This window comes from Salvelinus sp. IW2-2015, linkage group LG26, assembly GCF_002910315.2.
Source record: "Salvelinus sp. IW2-2015 linkage group LG26, ASM291031v2, whole genome shotgun sequence".
Lineage (NCBI taxonomy): Eukaryota > Metazoa > Chordata > Actinopteri > Salmoniformes > Salmonidae > Salvelinus > Salvelinus sp. IW2-2015.
In genome coordinates this window covers 28,112,187-28,129,237 of record NC_036866.1, presented here as the reverse complement: position 1 = coordinate 28,129,237, position 17,051 = coordinate 28,112,187, and the positions used below count along the sequence as shown (strand labels likewise).

The window sequence follows — 17,051 nt, the reverse complement described above, 5'->3', positions numbered from 1 at the left end:
TCAACCTTCCCAAGTTCTCTCACGTCACCCCGCTCCTCCGCTCTCTCCACTGGCTTCCAGTTGAAGCTCGCATCCGCTACAAGACCATGGTGCTTGCCTACGGAGCTGTGAGGGGAACGGCACCTCCGTACCTTCAGGCTCTGATCAGGCCCTACACCCAAACAAGGGCACTGCGTTCATCCACCTCTGGCCTGCTCGCTCCTACCTCTGAGGAAGTACAGCTCCTCTCAGCCCAGTCAAAACTGTTCGCTGCTCTGGCACCCAATGGTGGAACAAACTCCCCACGACGCCAGGTCAGCGGAATCAATCACCACTTCCGGAGACACCTGAAACCCCACTCTCTTAAGGAATACCTAGGATAGGATAAAGTAATCCTTCTAACCCCCCCCCCTTAGAGTTAGATGCACTATTGTAAAGTGGTTGTTCCACTGGACATCATAAGGTGAATGCACCAACTTGTAAGTCGCTCTGGATAAGAGCGTCTGCTAATGACTTAAATGTAATGTTAAATGTATGTAAATGTGGGACCGTGGGAAGTGTTTCAGTCAGTGGTCTGGCAGATTGCAGTTCCTGGTCACGCGCATTCTCATGATATCACCTTGCGTTCCATAACTTTTACAGACACGAAGGAATTCTCCGGTTGGAATGTTATTGGATATATATGATAAACACATCCTGAAGATTGACTCTCTACTAAGTTTGAGCAGTTTATTCGACTTGTAATATAACTTTTTGAAGTTTTCGTCCGACGTTATGCGTCACTTGCACAAGGGTTTGGATATGTGTGCTAAACGAGCTAGCAAAAGCAGCTATTTGGACATAAATAATTGACATTATCGAACAAAACAACAATTTATTGTCGAACTAGGATTCCTGGGAGTGCATTCTGATGAGATATTCAAATGTAAGGGAATATTTATGATGTAATTTCCTATTTCTGTTGACTCCAACATGGCGGATTAATGTTATTTATATTTGAGCGCCGTCTCAGATTATTGCATGGTGTGCTTTCCCGTAAAGTTTTTTTGAAATCTGAAACAGCGGTTGCATTAAGAACAAGTGTATCTTTAATTATATGTAAAACATGTATCTTTCATCAAAGTTTATGATGAGTATTTCTGTTATTTGACGTGGCTCTCTGCAATGTCTCCGGATATTTTGGAGGCATTTCTGAACATGGTGCCAATGTAAACTAAGATTTTTGGATATAAATATGCACATTATCGAACAAAAAATACATGTATTGTGTAACATGAAGTCCTATGAGTGTCATCTGATGAAGATCATCAAAGGTTAGTGATTAATTTTATCTCTATTTCTGCTTTTTGTGACACCTGTCTTTGGCTGGAAATGACTGTGTTTGTCTGTCATTTTGCGGTGACCTAACATAATTGTTTGTGGTGCTTTCGCTGAAAAGCCTATTTGAAATCGGACACTTTGGTGGGATTAACAACAAGATTACCTTTAAAATGGTATAAGATACATGTATGTTCGAGGAATTTTAATTTGAGATTTCTGTGTTTTGAATTTGGCGCCCTGCACTTTCACTGGCTGTTGTCATATCATCCCATTAACGGGATTGCAGCCATAAGAAGTTTTTAAGAACACATTCTTATTTTCAATGATGGCCTAGGAACGGTGGGTTAACTGCCTTGTTCAGGGCAGAACGACAGATTTTTACCTTGTCAGCTCAGGGATTCAATCTTGCAATCTTACTAGTCCAACGCTCTAACCACCTGCCTCACGAGGAGCCTGCCTGTTACGCGAATGCAGTAAGAAGCCAAGGTAAGTTGCTAGCTAGCATTAAACTTATCGTATGAAAAACAATCACTGACTCAATCATAATCACTAGTTATAACTACACATGGTTGATGATATTACTAGTTTATCTAGCGTGTCCTGCGTTGCATATAATCGTGCAGTGCGCATTCGCAAAAAAGGACTGTCGTTGCTCCAACGTGTACCTAACCATATAACATCAATGCCTTTCTTAAAATCAATACACAGAAGTATATATTTTTAAACTGCATATTTACCTAAAAGAAATCCAGGTTAGCAGGCAATATTAACCAGGTGAAATTGTGTCACTTCTCTTGCGTTCATTGCACGCAGAGTCAGGGTATATGCAACAGTTTGGGCCGCGGGCTCGTTGTGAACTAATTTGCCAGAATTTTACGTAATTTGACATAACATTGAAGGTTGTGCAATGTAACAGGAATATTTAGACTTATGGATGCCACCTGTTGAATAAATACGGAACGGTTCCGTATTTCACTGAAAGAATAAACGTTTTGTTTTTGAGATGATAGTTTCCGGATTCGACCATATTAATGACCTAAGGCTCGTATTACTGTGTGTTATTATGTTATAATTAGTCTATGATTTGATAGGCAGTCTGACTGAGCGATGGTAGGCACCAGCAGGCTCGTAAGCATTCATTCAAACAGCACTTTCGTGCGTTTTGCCAGCAACTCTTCGCAATGCTTCAAGCATTGCACTGTTTATGACTTCAAGCCTATCAACTCCCGAGATTAGGCTGGTGTAACCAATGTGAAATGGCTAGCTAGTTAGCGGGGTGCGCGCTAATAGCGTTTCAAACGTCACTCGCTTGAGACTTGGAGTAGTTGTTCCCCTTGCTCTGCATGGGTAACGCTGCTTCGAGGGTGGCTGTCGTCGATGTGTTCCTGGTTCGAGCCCAGGTAGTGGCGAGGAGAGGGATGGAAGCTATACTGTTACACTGGCAATACTAAAGTGCCTATAAGAACATCCCATATCCAAAGGTATATGAAATACAAATCGTATAGAGAGAAATAGTCCTATAATTCCTATAATAACTACAACCTAACCTTCTTACTGGGAATATTGACGACTCATGTTAAAAGGAACCACCAGCTTTTATATGTTCTCATGTTCTGAGCAAGGAACTTAAACGTTAGCTTTCTTCATGGCACATATTGCACTTTTACTTTCTTCTCCAACACTTTGTTTTTGCATTATTTAACCAAATTGAACATGTTTCATTATTTATTTGAGGCTAAATAGTTTTATTGATGTATTATAATAAGTTAAAATAAGTGTTCATTCAGTATTGTTGTAATTGTCATTATTACAAATAAAGAAAAAAAAATCGGCCGATTAATCGGTATCGGCTTTTTTGGTCCTCCAATAATCGGTATCGGTATCGGCGTTGAAAAATCATAATCGGTCGACCTCTAATCCATTCTCTTGGTTACTATTCCTAAGGCGTGGAAGGCAACCCTTGTTCTCCCGCTCCATAAAGGTGGTGATCCCTGCAATCTTAATAATTATTTCCCAATTTCAAAACTTTCATGTTTAGTGAAAATATTAGAACTCTTGGTAAGCTGCGGTCCATTTCAGATAGAAAATGTATCCTGAATACTAACCAGTCAGGCTTTAGGCCAGGACACAGCACCATCTCGGCTGCTTCTCTAGTCATAAATTACATAGTTAATGCACTAGGTAGGAAACAGCACTGCGCTGCCCTAACTGGGGCTTACATCTCTATGTGGATGACACAGATATTTATTCCCGTGCCCCCTCAGTGCAGCAAGCCATTCACCACCTTCTGCTTGGCTTTAATTCAATTCAAGAATCGCTCACCAATCTTAAATTAGTGTTAAATGTTGATAAAACCAAGTTTATGTCTCCAGCTCTTGTAAAATTGATCCTAAAGACCTGTATCTGTACCTTGACAGGAGCTCAAATTGAGCTAGACATGCATTATAAGTATGTAGGTATTTGGATAAGTTATCCATTAAAACACATATTGATAAGCTGACAAAACGATGCGAGTAAAGATTGGTTTCATGTAAATAAAAAAATATTGTCTCACTTTTGAAAACAGGAGGAAAATTGTTCAAGCAACACTCTGTGTTAAAACCTCTAGATTCAGTCTATCACTCAGCCTTGCGTTTTACCACTGGTGATAATTTCTGTACGCATCATTGTTTCTTATAGTTCTGTTGGCTGGGAGACTCTGACTACCAGAAGGGCCCAACATTAGCTATTATTCATATATAAAGCACTTCTCCAGAAACTCCCATACTATTTCACCTCACTTCTAAATTGGAAATCTAGTAACTATAAGACTCAGTTTCTAGAGTGGTTGGTACTAGAGGTTCCACGGGTCTCCTCTGAGTTGGGGAAGACTGCTTTCAGGTACTATGTCCCGCCGTCCTGGATGACCTACAGGTCACTCTAAAACTTTATTCTTTGGTCCCAAAAGGTGAATTTAGGGAAGAAAAATAAAAAATCTATGAAAACTGCACTTGTATTGATTGATTGTATGTATTTGTTTCTACTGCCCTTTTGAATGTAAAGTAATTTATTTGAAATTATGTAACTGTAATTGTGTTGTGATCCTGCTTAAATGTGTTGCTCACATTGCTTGAACTGCTGTTCTCAGGGCAACATTGTAAATGAAACTCTGGTCTTAGTGGGTTTCCCAGGTTCAATAAAGGTTCATAAAAAAAAAACACACACACACACACACACCTTGAGTAAGTAGACCTGACAGTCCGAGTGGTAGTCATACTCCAGGCCGTCGAAGGTGTGGTAGTGTCTGTCGCTGTAGACCGTACATACTGCCGGACACGGAGAGTAATTACAGTTAAAATACCCCCGGTGACACACACTGGAGAGAGACAGAGACAGGGAGAGATAGATAGACAGAGGGGGAGAAAACATACAGACAAAAATAAAGACAAAGAGAAGACAGTAAATGAAACACAATTGAGCATTTGAACAATATTTAGGATACTAGTGCTCTATTATATTTTCATGTTAACAGCATTTAACAATCCTTAATGGAAACATACACCAAAAAACGATCTTTTGGTATTTGTTTCATTAGTCCATTGTTAATATAGTCCCAAAATGTTTTGCATGTCAGAAATCAAGTTTTCAAGATATATCACTTTCAAAATACAGAAATACAGCCGGCATCAAATCAAATTGTATTGGTGCCATACACCGAATACAACATGTGAAGATTTTACAGTGAAATGCTTACTTACGAGCCCATTCCCAACGATACAGAGTTAAAAAGTAAGAAAAATATTTTCTAAATTAAAAAAGGAAATAGTAACACAATAAAATAACAATAACAAGGCTATATACTGTACAAGGAGTACCAGTACTGAGGCAATGTGCATCATACCGGCTGTATTTCTGTATTATGAAAGTTATACTGTATATTTTGAAAACGCTATTTCTGACATGCAAAACATTTTGGGACTATATCAATAATGGACTGATGAAACAAATACCAAAATATTGCTTTTGGGTCGAGTATTCCTTTAAGGGAGGTATGGGGGGTCTTACCATCTGTAACAGGGGGTGTCGACAGTCTCTCCTGGCAGATACTCCAGGCCCAGCCAGGCACAGGGACAGTTCTCTGGGTAGTAACACTCCCCACGGTGCAGAAACTAGCTACTCACAACACACACCACACACCACACACACACACACAACACAACACACCACACACACACACACACACACACACACACAACAGTTTGCTCGACACACACACACACACACACACACACACACACACACACACACACACACACACACACAGAGTCAGGTAGAACCATTACAACAATCAGGGCTCAAGCATGTGTGTGTTAATAAAGTACTTTTTTCTGTGTTAAAAATCTAAGCCTGGGGGGGGTAATTTTAAGCTAACATACAGAATTGTTTTAAGATGGATAATTTAGCTATTTGATTTGGAATTTTAGGGTTGCCTTCGGACGAGTCCTGTGACACTTGTGGCGGTCATAGAACGAGTCTCCCCTCCCCTGATATTAGTTTGTACCCTAAACGGTTTGGATGCTACAAAACGGAGAACACCATCATCTTCGTGAGCCTTATCTTTCCATAGTGTTTTAGGCCAAACCGTTCGGATGCTACAGACATTTTTTTGTGAGAAGACCGATTTTCGGGATGTCTCCAGGTCTGACAAACAGCACTATAGCTCTGCCACTTTCCACAGCAGATGCGGAAGGCCGACATTGGAGGATGTGTTGGATTGAGACGCAGCCCATACAAAAAAACTGATATTTCTAACTTAAACAGACTGATTTTTTTATCATGTTATCATGTTAATTAGTTTGAAGGGTGCGCCAATCGACTCTAGTTTTTTTAAAAGAGTTAAACTAACACACAGACACACACCCTACCCAGGTGGGCAGACACAGCCAGATATGCAGGGCGTGGTGGGAGGACAGGTGAGGTTCAACATCAGGTTCCGACAGGTGAGCTCACAGGCCACACCTCCTCGCCAAGCCACCACCCCCTGGACCCCCTGGGGCTCAGAACAGCCGTGGAACACCTTTCCCTCCGGACACTGGCCTCGCTCCGGCTCTAAAACACAAAGACAGAAGTCATTCAGAAACAGAGCTTTGTTGATGGATGGATGGATGGAGAGGAAAATAAAAACACTTTTTTAACTAGGCAAGTCAGTTAAGAACAAATGACGACCTAGGAACAGTGGGTTAACTGCCTTGTTCAGGGGCAGAATGACAGATTTTTACCTTGTCAGCTCAGGGATTTGATCTAACAACATTTCAGTTACTGGCACAATGCTCTAACCACTAGGCTACCTGCCGCCCTGAATAGGAGAGGGATGGTTGGTTTACCTCTTTCTTCTGGTACACACTCCATCCTTCCATTCCTGCAAAGGCTATTGATGGGAGACAGAGCGGGAGAAAGAGAATAAACATTTTTCAGAGCTCTAACGTTACCAATCAGTGAGATTGTTTAACTTCTCTAGGATAGGGGGCAGCATTTTCACGTTTGGATGAAAAGCATACCCAAATTCAACTGCCAGCTACTCATCCCCAGAAGATAAGATATGCATATTGTTAGTAGATTTGGATAGAAAATACTCTGAAGTTTCTAAAACTGTTTGAATCATGTCTGTGACATAACAGAACTTATTTAGCAGGCGAAACCCCGAGGACAAACCATTCAGATTTTCTTTTTTTGAGGTCACTCTCTTTTCAATGGATTTTCATTGGGAATACAGATTTCTAATTGACCTTCTTGCAGTTCCTACCGCTTCCACTGGATGTCAACAGTCTTTAGAAATTGGTTGAGGGTTTTTCCTTTGTGTAATGAAGAAGTACGGCCATTTTGAATCAGGGTCACTTGTTGTGTACTGTTAGATAGAGGCACGTGACCAGAAAGCATGCTACAGATTGTTTTAATCCTGTATTGAACACAGATCATCCCGTCTTCAATTTTATCGATTATTTACGTTAAAAAATACCTAAAGTTGTATTACAAAAGTAGTTTGAAATGTTTTGGCAAAGTTTACAGGTAACTTTTGAGATATTTTGTAGTCATGTTTCACGAGTTGGAACCGGTGTCTTTCTGGATCAAACGCGCCAAATAAATTAACATTTTGGATATATATCGACGGAATTGCATCGAACAAAAGGACCATTTGTGATGTTTATGGGAAATATTGGAATTATATTTTTATTTCTGCGTTTTATGTCGCACCTGCAGGGTTGAAATATGCTTATCGCTCTTTGTTTACAATGGTGCTAACTCAGATAGTAGCATCGTTTGCTTTCGCCGAAAAGCCTATTTGAATTCTGACATGTTGGCTGGATTCACAACCAGTGTAGCTTTAATTTGGTATCTTTCATGTGTGATTTAATGAAAGTTTGATTTTTATAGTAATTTATTTGAATATGGCGCTCTGCCTTTTCTCTGGCTTTTGGCCAAGTGAGACAGTAGCGTCCCGCCTAAACTCAGATTTTTGGATATGAACTTTACCGAACAAAACATACATGTATTGTGTAACATGAAGTCCTATGAGTGTCATCTGATGAAGATCATCAAAGGTTAGTGATTCATTTTATCTCTATTTCTGCTTTTTGTTACTCCTCTCTTTGGCTGGAAAATGGCTGTGTTTTTCTGTGGCTATGTACTGACCTAACGTAATCGTTTGGTGTGCTTTTGCCGTAAAACCTTTTTGAAATCAGACATGTTGGCTGGATTCACAACAAGTGTAGCTTTAATTTGGTGTCTTTCATGTGTGATTTCATGAAAGTTGGATTTTTATAGTCATTTATTTGAATTTGGCGCTCTGGATTTTTACTGGCTTTAGTCAAGTGGGACATTAGTGTCCCAAATATCCCAGAGAAGTTAAAGGGTGTTATGTCTGTGAAGTGAACTCTCTATAACCTCTCTATGAACCCTCTTTGTAGCAGGGTTAGTGTGTGTGTGTCTGCTTACCAAGGGCCGGCGGCGCTGAAGGACACCTCTCCTGGCTGGGACACCCCGCCAATAGAGTAACAATGACACTGAGACCTGAGAGAGAAAAGAGGAGAGGATGATGGAAGGGTCAAGTCCTATGTGTTTGACGATGATGATGATGATAATGTGCTTTGATCAAGATTATGGTGTATACGTGCCTGACGACTCAAACTGAATTCTTCCACTGCTCTATGTTTGCTACATACTTCAGTCTGAGAGTGCCATCATTGAAGTCGTTTGTGGTGATGTCAAAATTTGGGTTGTTGTACAAAACAAAGTCAACAGCGATTTAATAATTTCTAAGCAATCGGGTATCAAAGCCTATGATGAATTTTCTAAATGCTGCTTTACAAACGTGGGTTCTGGCTCTGGTCCCACCCATCGGTTTCTGGGAACAATCAGAACGGTTAGAATGGGTTTGCGTTCCAGAAATCATCGTGGAGATACTAAGATCCAGACTAATTGCGGACAAGAAACTAACGTCCATGGACGTGGCATAGTGTTTTACCGAAGCAAGGGGTTTGGATAGCCAGGCAAGATGCATGTTAGGTGATAATGTGTAAGAGGGCGGAGTCTTACGGCTGAACGCAGCGTTGTCTTACGTCATCGTAGTAACTGCCCTCTGTGCAGCCACACCCCTCAGCACAGTCGTCATGGTTACAGGTCTCTCCGCTGGAGAGGGAGCGGCACGAGCGGCCACAGGACGACACACAGGACTGGAACAGCATCCCACCCATACACACCACCCCTACACACACACACACACCTGAGTTACACATCTCCGTCACACCACCTACACTGTAACAAATTTCTGTAACTTTACAGCCAGAAATATACGGTTAGCTACTGTAATTCTACATTACAGTACAGTGCAGTACTGTAAAGAGCAATGCATTATGGGGGCTCAATGGCATTCCGCTACACTGCTGTAAAATGTTGCTGTATATTTACAGTAGCATACTGTGAATTATGGTGCATTGTGGGAAAATGTTGTGGACGGGAAAAGAATGTCTGGCTCATTAACATATTTGGAGGTGTGCCTTGTAAGAAGCTATATTTGTTGCACTCGTAAGTGAGAAAGCTGTACATCACAGAACACAGTATCATACCGTATTTTTGTACCGCCAAAAACCTTTTGAACAGTAGTGGATGCATGGTATTGTTGTTTCTGGCTCAATAACAAATTTTGAGGCATGCCTTGTAAGAGGCTATATTTGTTGCACCTGTCAGTGAGAGTGCTGTACCAATTTAAGTGAAATGTGGCAGTAGTTTCCTAACAATTGAATATGTGTAGGAAACAGATCAGTGGCAGAAAGTCTCAAACCTAAAAATGTGCCAAACAATTGTTAATTACTCTGACTTTCATTGTATGCTCAAAATGCACATTAGTGAACTCTGCTGGTCAGCAATAAATAGCAGCATGTGAATATCTAGTTTTCATTAAAACTTTGTGGCACAGCGGCAAGTCGTTGGCTTTAGTAGCCTATTTTCGAGCAGAATACCAGGTTTACATCATGCTTCACTTTTTTCCCTTCAAGTTTACAATTTTTTTAACTGAATCTATGGTGTTATTTAGGATGCTTAAGACAGAATGTTATACTATACTAATTAAAACCAATTATTTGAACAACAGTGCAGAAAGTGTGGTTTCACATAAACATTTTTTTAAATACTGTTCCTTCAACGGGATTCGACCTCATCAAATAAAATAAAATAAAATGTTCTGGGTAGCCATTTGATTAGCTGTTCAGGAGTCTTATGGCTTGCGGGTAGAAGCTGTTTAGAAGCCTATTGGACTTAGACTTGGCGCTCCGGTACCGCTTGCCGTGCGGTAGCAGAGAGAACAGTCTATGACTAGGGTGGCTGGAGTATTTGACCATTTTAAAGAACTTCCTCTGACACCACCTGGTATAGAGGTCCTGAATGGCAGGAAGCTTGGCCCCGGTGATGTACTGGGCCGTACGTTCCCTCACATCCCTGAATGTTCCATAGTACCCTACTCTACCTGCTAAAGATACCAGTCAAGTGAAATTTGATGGACAAACTCCTAACTATATATTTGTAAGTTCGGTGTTTGAATGCAGCTTTTAATGGAAGAAGGCACTAGAACCATGGTGCAATCAGTGGGATCTCGTATTTTGCAACACACAGTTTGAAAAAGCACTTGATCAAATGAAGCTTCAGACGTCATTGATGACGTACTTCTGATGAAGTCATACGTGCATCGGCACACTGCTTCGAAGTTAGCTGCTTAGCGAATTCAACGCATTTCTCTGAGCTCTGGTATCAAACCTAACTTCACTAGTGTTTAGCCATGTCCTTTTGATCTGTTTTTCCCTGTAGTCATTGCCAGTTTAGACACCTTTGTTAAGGGCATTACAAGTGCAAGTGATATAAAACACCAAATATTCATTGGTATGCTGCAGTAAAATATAATTACATATTCAATTTTATTACAATACAATTTAACAATAAAGTACTTTATTGTGGTTTTGTTGTATATGTAGTGCAGTATTCTGGAAATTATGTTGCATTGTGGGGGGGGAAAGAGTTGCTGGATTATTAACATATTTTGAGGCGTGCCTTGTAAATTAGTGAGAATGCTGTACCAATTGAACTCAAACAGTATGTGGTAGTAGTGCTCTAACAATTGCATGTGGATATGGAACAGATCAGAGTGGCATCAAGTCTTAAACCTTTACAGGTTAAGTGTTTTGCCAAGTCCTTTTGGTCTGTTTTGCCCTGTAATCACGGCCAGTTTGGAAGTCTGTGTTTAGGCATCTAGAATAATGATGAGTGAGAAAGGTACCGACGCACAAATATCCTACCCCCAAGACATGTTAACCTCTCACCATTACAATAACAGGGGAGGTTAGCATTTTTGGGGGGGTATGATATTTATGCCTCTGTAACTTTCTCACACGTCATTATTCAGGATTCCTTCACATTAATGTAGAAGTGTTAAGAAACATATTCTGTTCTTATTTACAATAAAAGTGACTTCAAAATGACACAATACATTATTTGCCATTCATTTCTATTGGGCACAAAATAATCTGAAACACAACCAAAACAAACAGCAAATGCATCCAACAAATTTGTAGTCACAAGCTTGATGTACTCATTGTATGCTATGAATATGGGGTCAAATACTTAACTTTTTAGTAATTTAATACACATATAAAGCGAAATGTCCCAATACTTTTGGTCCCCTAAAATGGGGGGGGACTATGTACAAAAAGTGCTGTAACTTCTAAACGGTTCACCCGATACGGATGGAAATACCCTCAAAATAAAGCTGACAGTCGGCACTTTAACCTCATAGTCATTGTATCATTTCAAATCCAAGGTGCTGAAGTACAGAGCCAAAACAACAACAAAATTGTCACTGTCCAAATACTTTCGGAGCTCATTGTATATCAAATACTACGTAACAGAAATACTGCCCATCATTGGGACTAGCTGCCTGCACTGTAAATCTGCTACAGTTTACTGTAATAGTTTACTTCAAGTAATGCACTGTACATTCTAGAAATACAGCATGTTGCTGTAGTCAGGTGTTACAGTAATAGGCTGTAAATATATGTTCCAGTAAAGGTCCTGTAAATCTACAGTAATTTACTGACTTCTGTGCTGCCAGTATTTTACTGTAAATGTACAGTAACCTACTTTTTACAGTGTAGACACACCACCGTTACACACAGATATATCATTCTCCAGCTCTCCACTGCCCAGACTCACCACACTCTGAGACGTGGGCCCTGTAGTTGACAGCAACATGGTGTTTGGAGCAGAGGTAAGTGTAGTGGGCCAAGGCCGTACACAGACAGGTGTTTCCACAGCGACATGCCTGGTAGCGACACTGTTGCTGGTACACACTGGGACTGACGTAACCATGGCAGGGAGAAAACACACTCCCCAACAAAACCTCACATAGAGAGGCATAGAACACTGTAACACACACACACACACTTCTCAGCTTTTGAGAGGATATGGCTGCAGCAAAACGTGAAGATATATCAAGCAGTCAGTGAAGGTCAGGGTTAGAGTTTTGAGGTCAGCGGTGAGAGGTTACCGTTGTGCTGGTTCATCTCACAGGGGTCGATGATTGGCTGGTTGATGGGGGCGGAGCAAGCAGATGAGACCCTCCAGGAGTTAGCATGGAGCTGGGGAGTCCCCTCTATCATCCCTGCTGGAGAACTATACGCACACAGACCAAAATGTCATGAATATACTTAATGTAATACTCTTTTACTCAAATGCCTCAGATAGAAATGCCCTAAACCTTTTCTCCAAAGAACATTTAGGAGTCAATATGAGAGGAAGTAGTTTCCTTACAGGAAGTCGTCCCGAAGATTTCCGTTGAAGGTTCCACAAAGGCCCAGCGTGTTCCCTCGCCATTGGCTGTCCAGTTGTAGGTAGACGCGCCCACCACGCCCGTCATACTGCAGACGCAGTCCAAGCAAGGTCCTCAGCTGGACGAACACCGATGTTAGCCTCTGCACCTCCACTACATCTACTCACATAAACACATATTAAATCTGATGTTAAATAAGGTGTTCCACAAGGCTGTGTTGGGACCATTACTGTTCTCTCTATACCTGATGTTATCCGTATCATACTGCATATTATCAGAAGTAATGATAGGAGTATCAATTGTAAGTTGATTGTATCGTACCATCGGTGTAGGGTAAGGTGGGAGCGGGGTTGACCCCTATAAGCACCTCCCCCTCTCGGGTCAGAGTCACCTGGTGACTAACATTTTCATCCAGTACCACTGTCACCGACTGGATACACGCCTGCTGCTGGGCCTGTACACACACACACACACACACACACACACACACACACACACACACACACACACACACACACACACACACACACACACACACACACACACACNCACACACACACACACACACACACACACACACACACACACACACACACACACACACACACACACACACACACACACACAAGATTGTTTCAGATTGTGTGTGTGTTACCTATGTGAAGGTGGTATACTGCAATATGTGTTTGTGTGTGTGTGTTACCTCTGTGCAGGCGGTGTACTGAACGGTAACAGTGAATCTGTTGCCAATACGGCTCTTAACCAAGACGTACTGACACGCCCCCGGCTGCAGGAACATCCTCCCATCGAACGACGTCACAAACACATCACCGACTACTGAACACTCCGCTGAGAGAGAGAGATAGAGAGAGAAAGAAAGAAGAAGGTAGGCAGGCAGGCAGGCAGACCGGCAGGCATTGAAATGTGTGACATTGGATCATTCAGCATATGAGTTTCTGATCATATGACTTCAGAGGTTAGCTCACCTGAACAGTTGTTCTCTGTGCAGTTCCACACTCCTCCCATACACACACTGTAAATACACGACAGGTTAGCGACACACAAACACACCCACACACAAGTCACACACACACACACACACTCACCAGACGCTGCAGCCCTGCTCCAGAGTGTGTCCCTGTGTGTATGAGGTGCCGTGATAGACACAAGGACACTGAGACACTGCTATACACGTCCCATTCTGTAGAATCAACCCTAAAATAGTCGGACACAGAGGGTGAGATGGAGTGTGTGTGTGCGTGTGTGCATGCGACGTGTGTGGATAAGTGTGTTTGTGTGTACCGTCAGGGCAGTAGCATCCGTCCAGACAGTGCAAGTTGGTTCCCAGACATTCCTTGTCAAAGGTACAGGTGGGAGGGCAGCAGCTAATACAGTCTCTATGGACAAAACTCTCCTCACAACCATCATCTACGGAACAGTCAAATGAAGAACTTACTGCAGTAATAATTTAGCTAACTGTCAATTAAAGGTTGGGGTTAATGTTATGCTCCAGAACTTTTAGAACATTTCAGCCAGTAGTTTTGGAAGTGGTGCAAACGAGCCAAAACGGGTCCCCGTTTACTGTGTACTACATCATCCAGTTGTGTACTCCGTCATCCATTTCGTATGATATGTTTCGTCATGCAAAAGATTATTCTCATAATTGTTTTGGCAATTTGTATGATATGCAACGAATCCAATTCGTACAATATGTTGCAAATTAGTTGTGCGGAATGGGAAATAGATTTTTCCCCCCTACTTAATAGTCATCTCCAGCACCACCGCAACATCAACATATGTGAAAATTGCGCGTATCTATGTTTTGTAATAAAAAAGATAGAGGAAGATAAGTGTTTCCAATGACATCATCAACCAATTAGTAGGCACCTAGTAGGCGATTAGTAGGCAAAGCCTACTTATAATTGGTTAAAATCACATGATGCACACCGATGATGTCCTTGGAAACACTTATCTTCATATATATTATTTCCATAAAACATACAGAAAGTACACAGCGTTGTACCAGATCTTCAGTTTCTTGGCAATTTCTCGCATGGGATAGCCTTCATTTCTCAGAACAAGAAGAGACTGACGAGTTTCAGAAGAAAGTCTTTGTTCCTAGCCATTTTGAATCTGTAATCGAACCCACAAATGCTGATGCTCCAGATACTCAACTAGTCTAAAGAAGGCCAGTTTTATTGCTTCTTTAATCAGGACTACAGTTTTCAGCTGTGCTAACATAATTGCAAAAGGGTTTTCTAATGATCAATTAGCCTTTTAAAATGATAAACTTGGATTAGCTAACACAAAATGCCATTGGAACACAGGAGTGATGGTAGCTAATAATGGGCCTCTGTACGCTTTTGTAGATATTCCATCAAAAATCAGCCGTTTCCAGCTACAATAGTTATTTACAACATTAACAATATTTACACTGTATTTCTGGTCAATTTTATGTTATTTTAATAGACAAAAAATGTGCTTTTCTTTCAAAAACAAGGACATTTCTAAGTGACCCCAAACTTTTGAACGGTAGTGTAGAAARGCGCCATTTTCACATATGTTGATGTTGGGGTGGTGCTGGAGAAGATGAATATGAACTATAACATTTTTGAAATTTCCCGTTAAGATCCTGGACTGCATCGTTAAGTTAGGTTAGTATAATGCTACTGACTGCAGGAAGGGAAGCTGTCTCGCCACTCTCGTACAGGGTATCCTACATGGCTGCAGGCTCGTGTGTACTCCACCAACGCACGACAAAACGTCTCCTCATCATCAGACCTGGATCACAGCAGACAACAGTCAGAAATACTCAGACAACAGTCAGACAACACTCAGACAACTGTCAGAGAGCATTCAGACAACACTCAGACAACATTCACACAACATTCAGAGAATAGTGAGACAACACTTAGTGAGACAATAGTCAGCCAGAAGACAGACAGGCAACTCACTCACTCACGCACGCACACACGCACTCTCGCACGCACACGCGCACACACACACACACACACACACACACACACACACACACACACACACACACACACACACACACACACACGCACACACACACACACACACACACATATATACTGGGGTGTGACTTACACACAGAGGTCGGCGACACAGCTGGCCACGTAGGGGTTTGGATCAATGTTATCATGACAGGACAGGAAGGGGAAGAACAGGAGAGCACTGCACTTCTCTATGGCATCCTACACACACATACACAAACATCAACATAATAAAATAAACACAGAAAATCATTCTACAGTCTTATGGCACACTGAGAACCTAGGTTCAAGTAATACGTTCCAAACAGACAGACACACACAGACAGACAACTCTTACGTCCATATCAGACTCAGAGTGACAGGGTCCAGTGAAGTCTATGTCCACCAGAGGACAGCCTCTCTCATGGGGCAGATCTACTGACCAGCTGTTAGCAAACACTGCTGGCTCCTCTGTCTGCACACCTACACACAGACACACACACGAAACATGCACACACACGGTTAGGGATCCTTCCTCTACATGCCTGAAAATAATCCAATATAATAGAATAACTGTATAATGACTGTATATTAAAATAACTTCTCTCCTCTGCTACCCTCTGCTACGCTCTGCTCTACTTTTCTCTCTTCTCCTCTCCTCTGCTTTCAGCTCGTCTCCTTTCCTACCTCTCTTCTCCTCTCTGCTCTCCTGTCCCCTTTGTACTCTTTTCCCTCTCTCCTCTCTTCTCCTCTTCGTTTCCCACTCTCCTCTCCTGTCTAGGTCATGTTACAGGACTACGGCCTCTTCCTCAGTAATAATAACTATAATGGTTCCCTACGGTGCTGAGAGGAGAAAGGTTGTGATGGAGGGATGATTGGGTGCTGAGAGAGAGGATAAGAGATGGATGGAGGAGGGAGGATAAGAGGTTTACCTTTGTGCAGGTGTATACTGCAGTGTGTGTGTGTGTGTTACCTTTGTGCAGGTGGTATACTGCAAGTGTAACAGTGAATCTGCTGCCGCTGCGGCTCTTGGCCAAGACGTACTGACACTCCCCTGGCTGCAGGAACATCCTCCATCGAACGATGTCACAAACACGTCACCTACTACTGAACACTCCGCTGCAGAGAGAGGGAGGGAGAGAGAGAGAGAGAGAGAGAGAGAGGGTGTGACATTGTATCGTCCCACTAATGAGCTGTGATAATATACTGTATGACATGGTCAGCTCACCTGTACAGTTGTTGTCCGTGCAGTTCCACACTCCCCCCATACACACACTGTAAACACACAACAGGTTAGTGAACACACACACACACACCACACCACCACACACCACACACCACACACCACACACACACACACACACACACCACACACACACACACACACCACAACACAACACACACTT

General features: G+C 41.9%; 1 long non-coding RNA gene across 1 annotated transcript in view; it reads right to left on the bottom strand.

The window, feature by feature from the left end:
• Positions 1–16,650: 16,650 nt before the first annotated feature.
• The window catches only part of LOC111952876 (uncharacterized), a 6,831-nt gene continuing 6,430 nt past the window's right edge, over positions 16,651–17,051 (bottom strand). The window contains exons 2-3 of the long non-coding RNA XR_002875780.2: positions 16,874–16,920; positions 16,651–16,764 (exon numbers count right to left, since the gene is read on the bottom strand). This is a non-coding gene — a long non-coding RNA (uncharacterized lncRNA). The remainder of the gene's footprint in view (positions 16,765–16,873; positions 16,921–17,051) is intronic.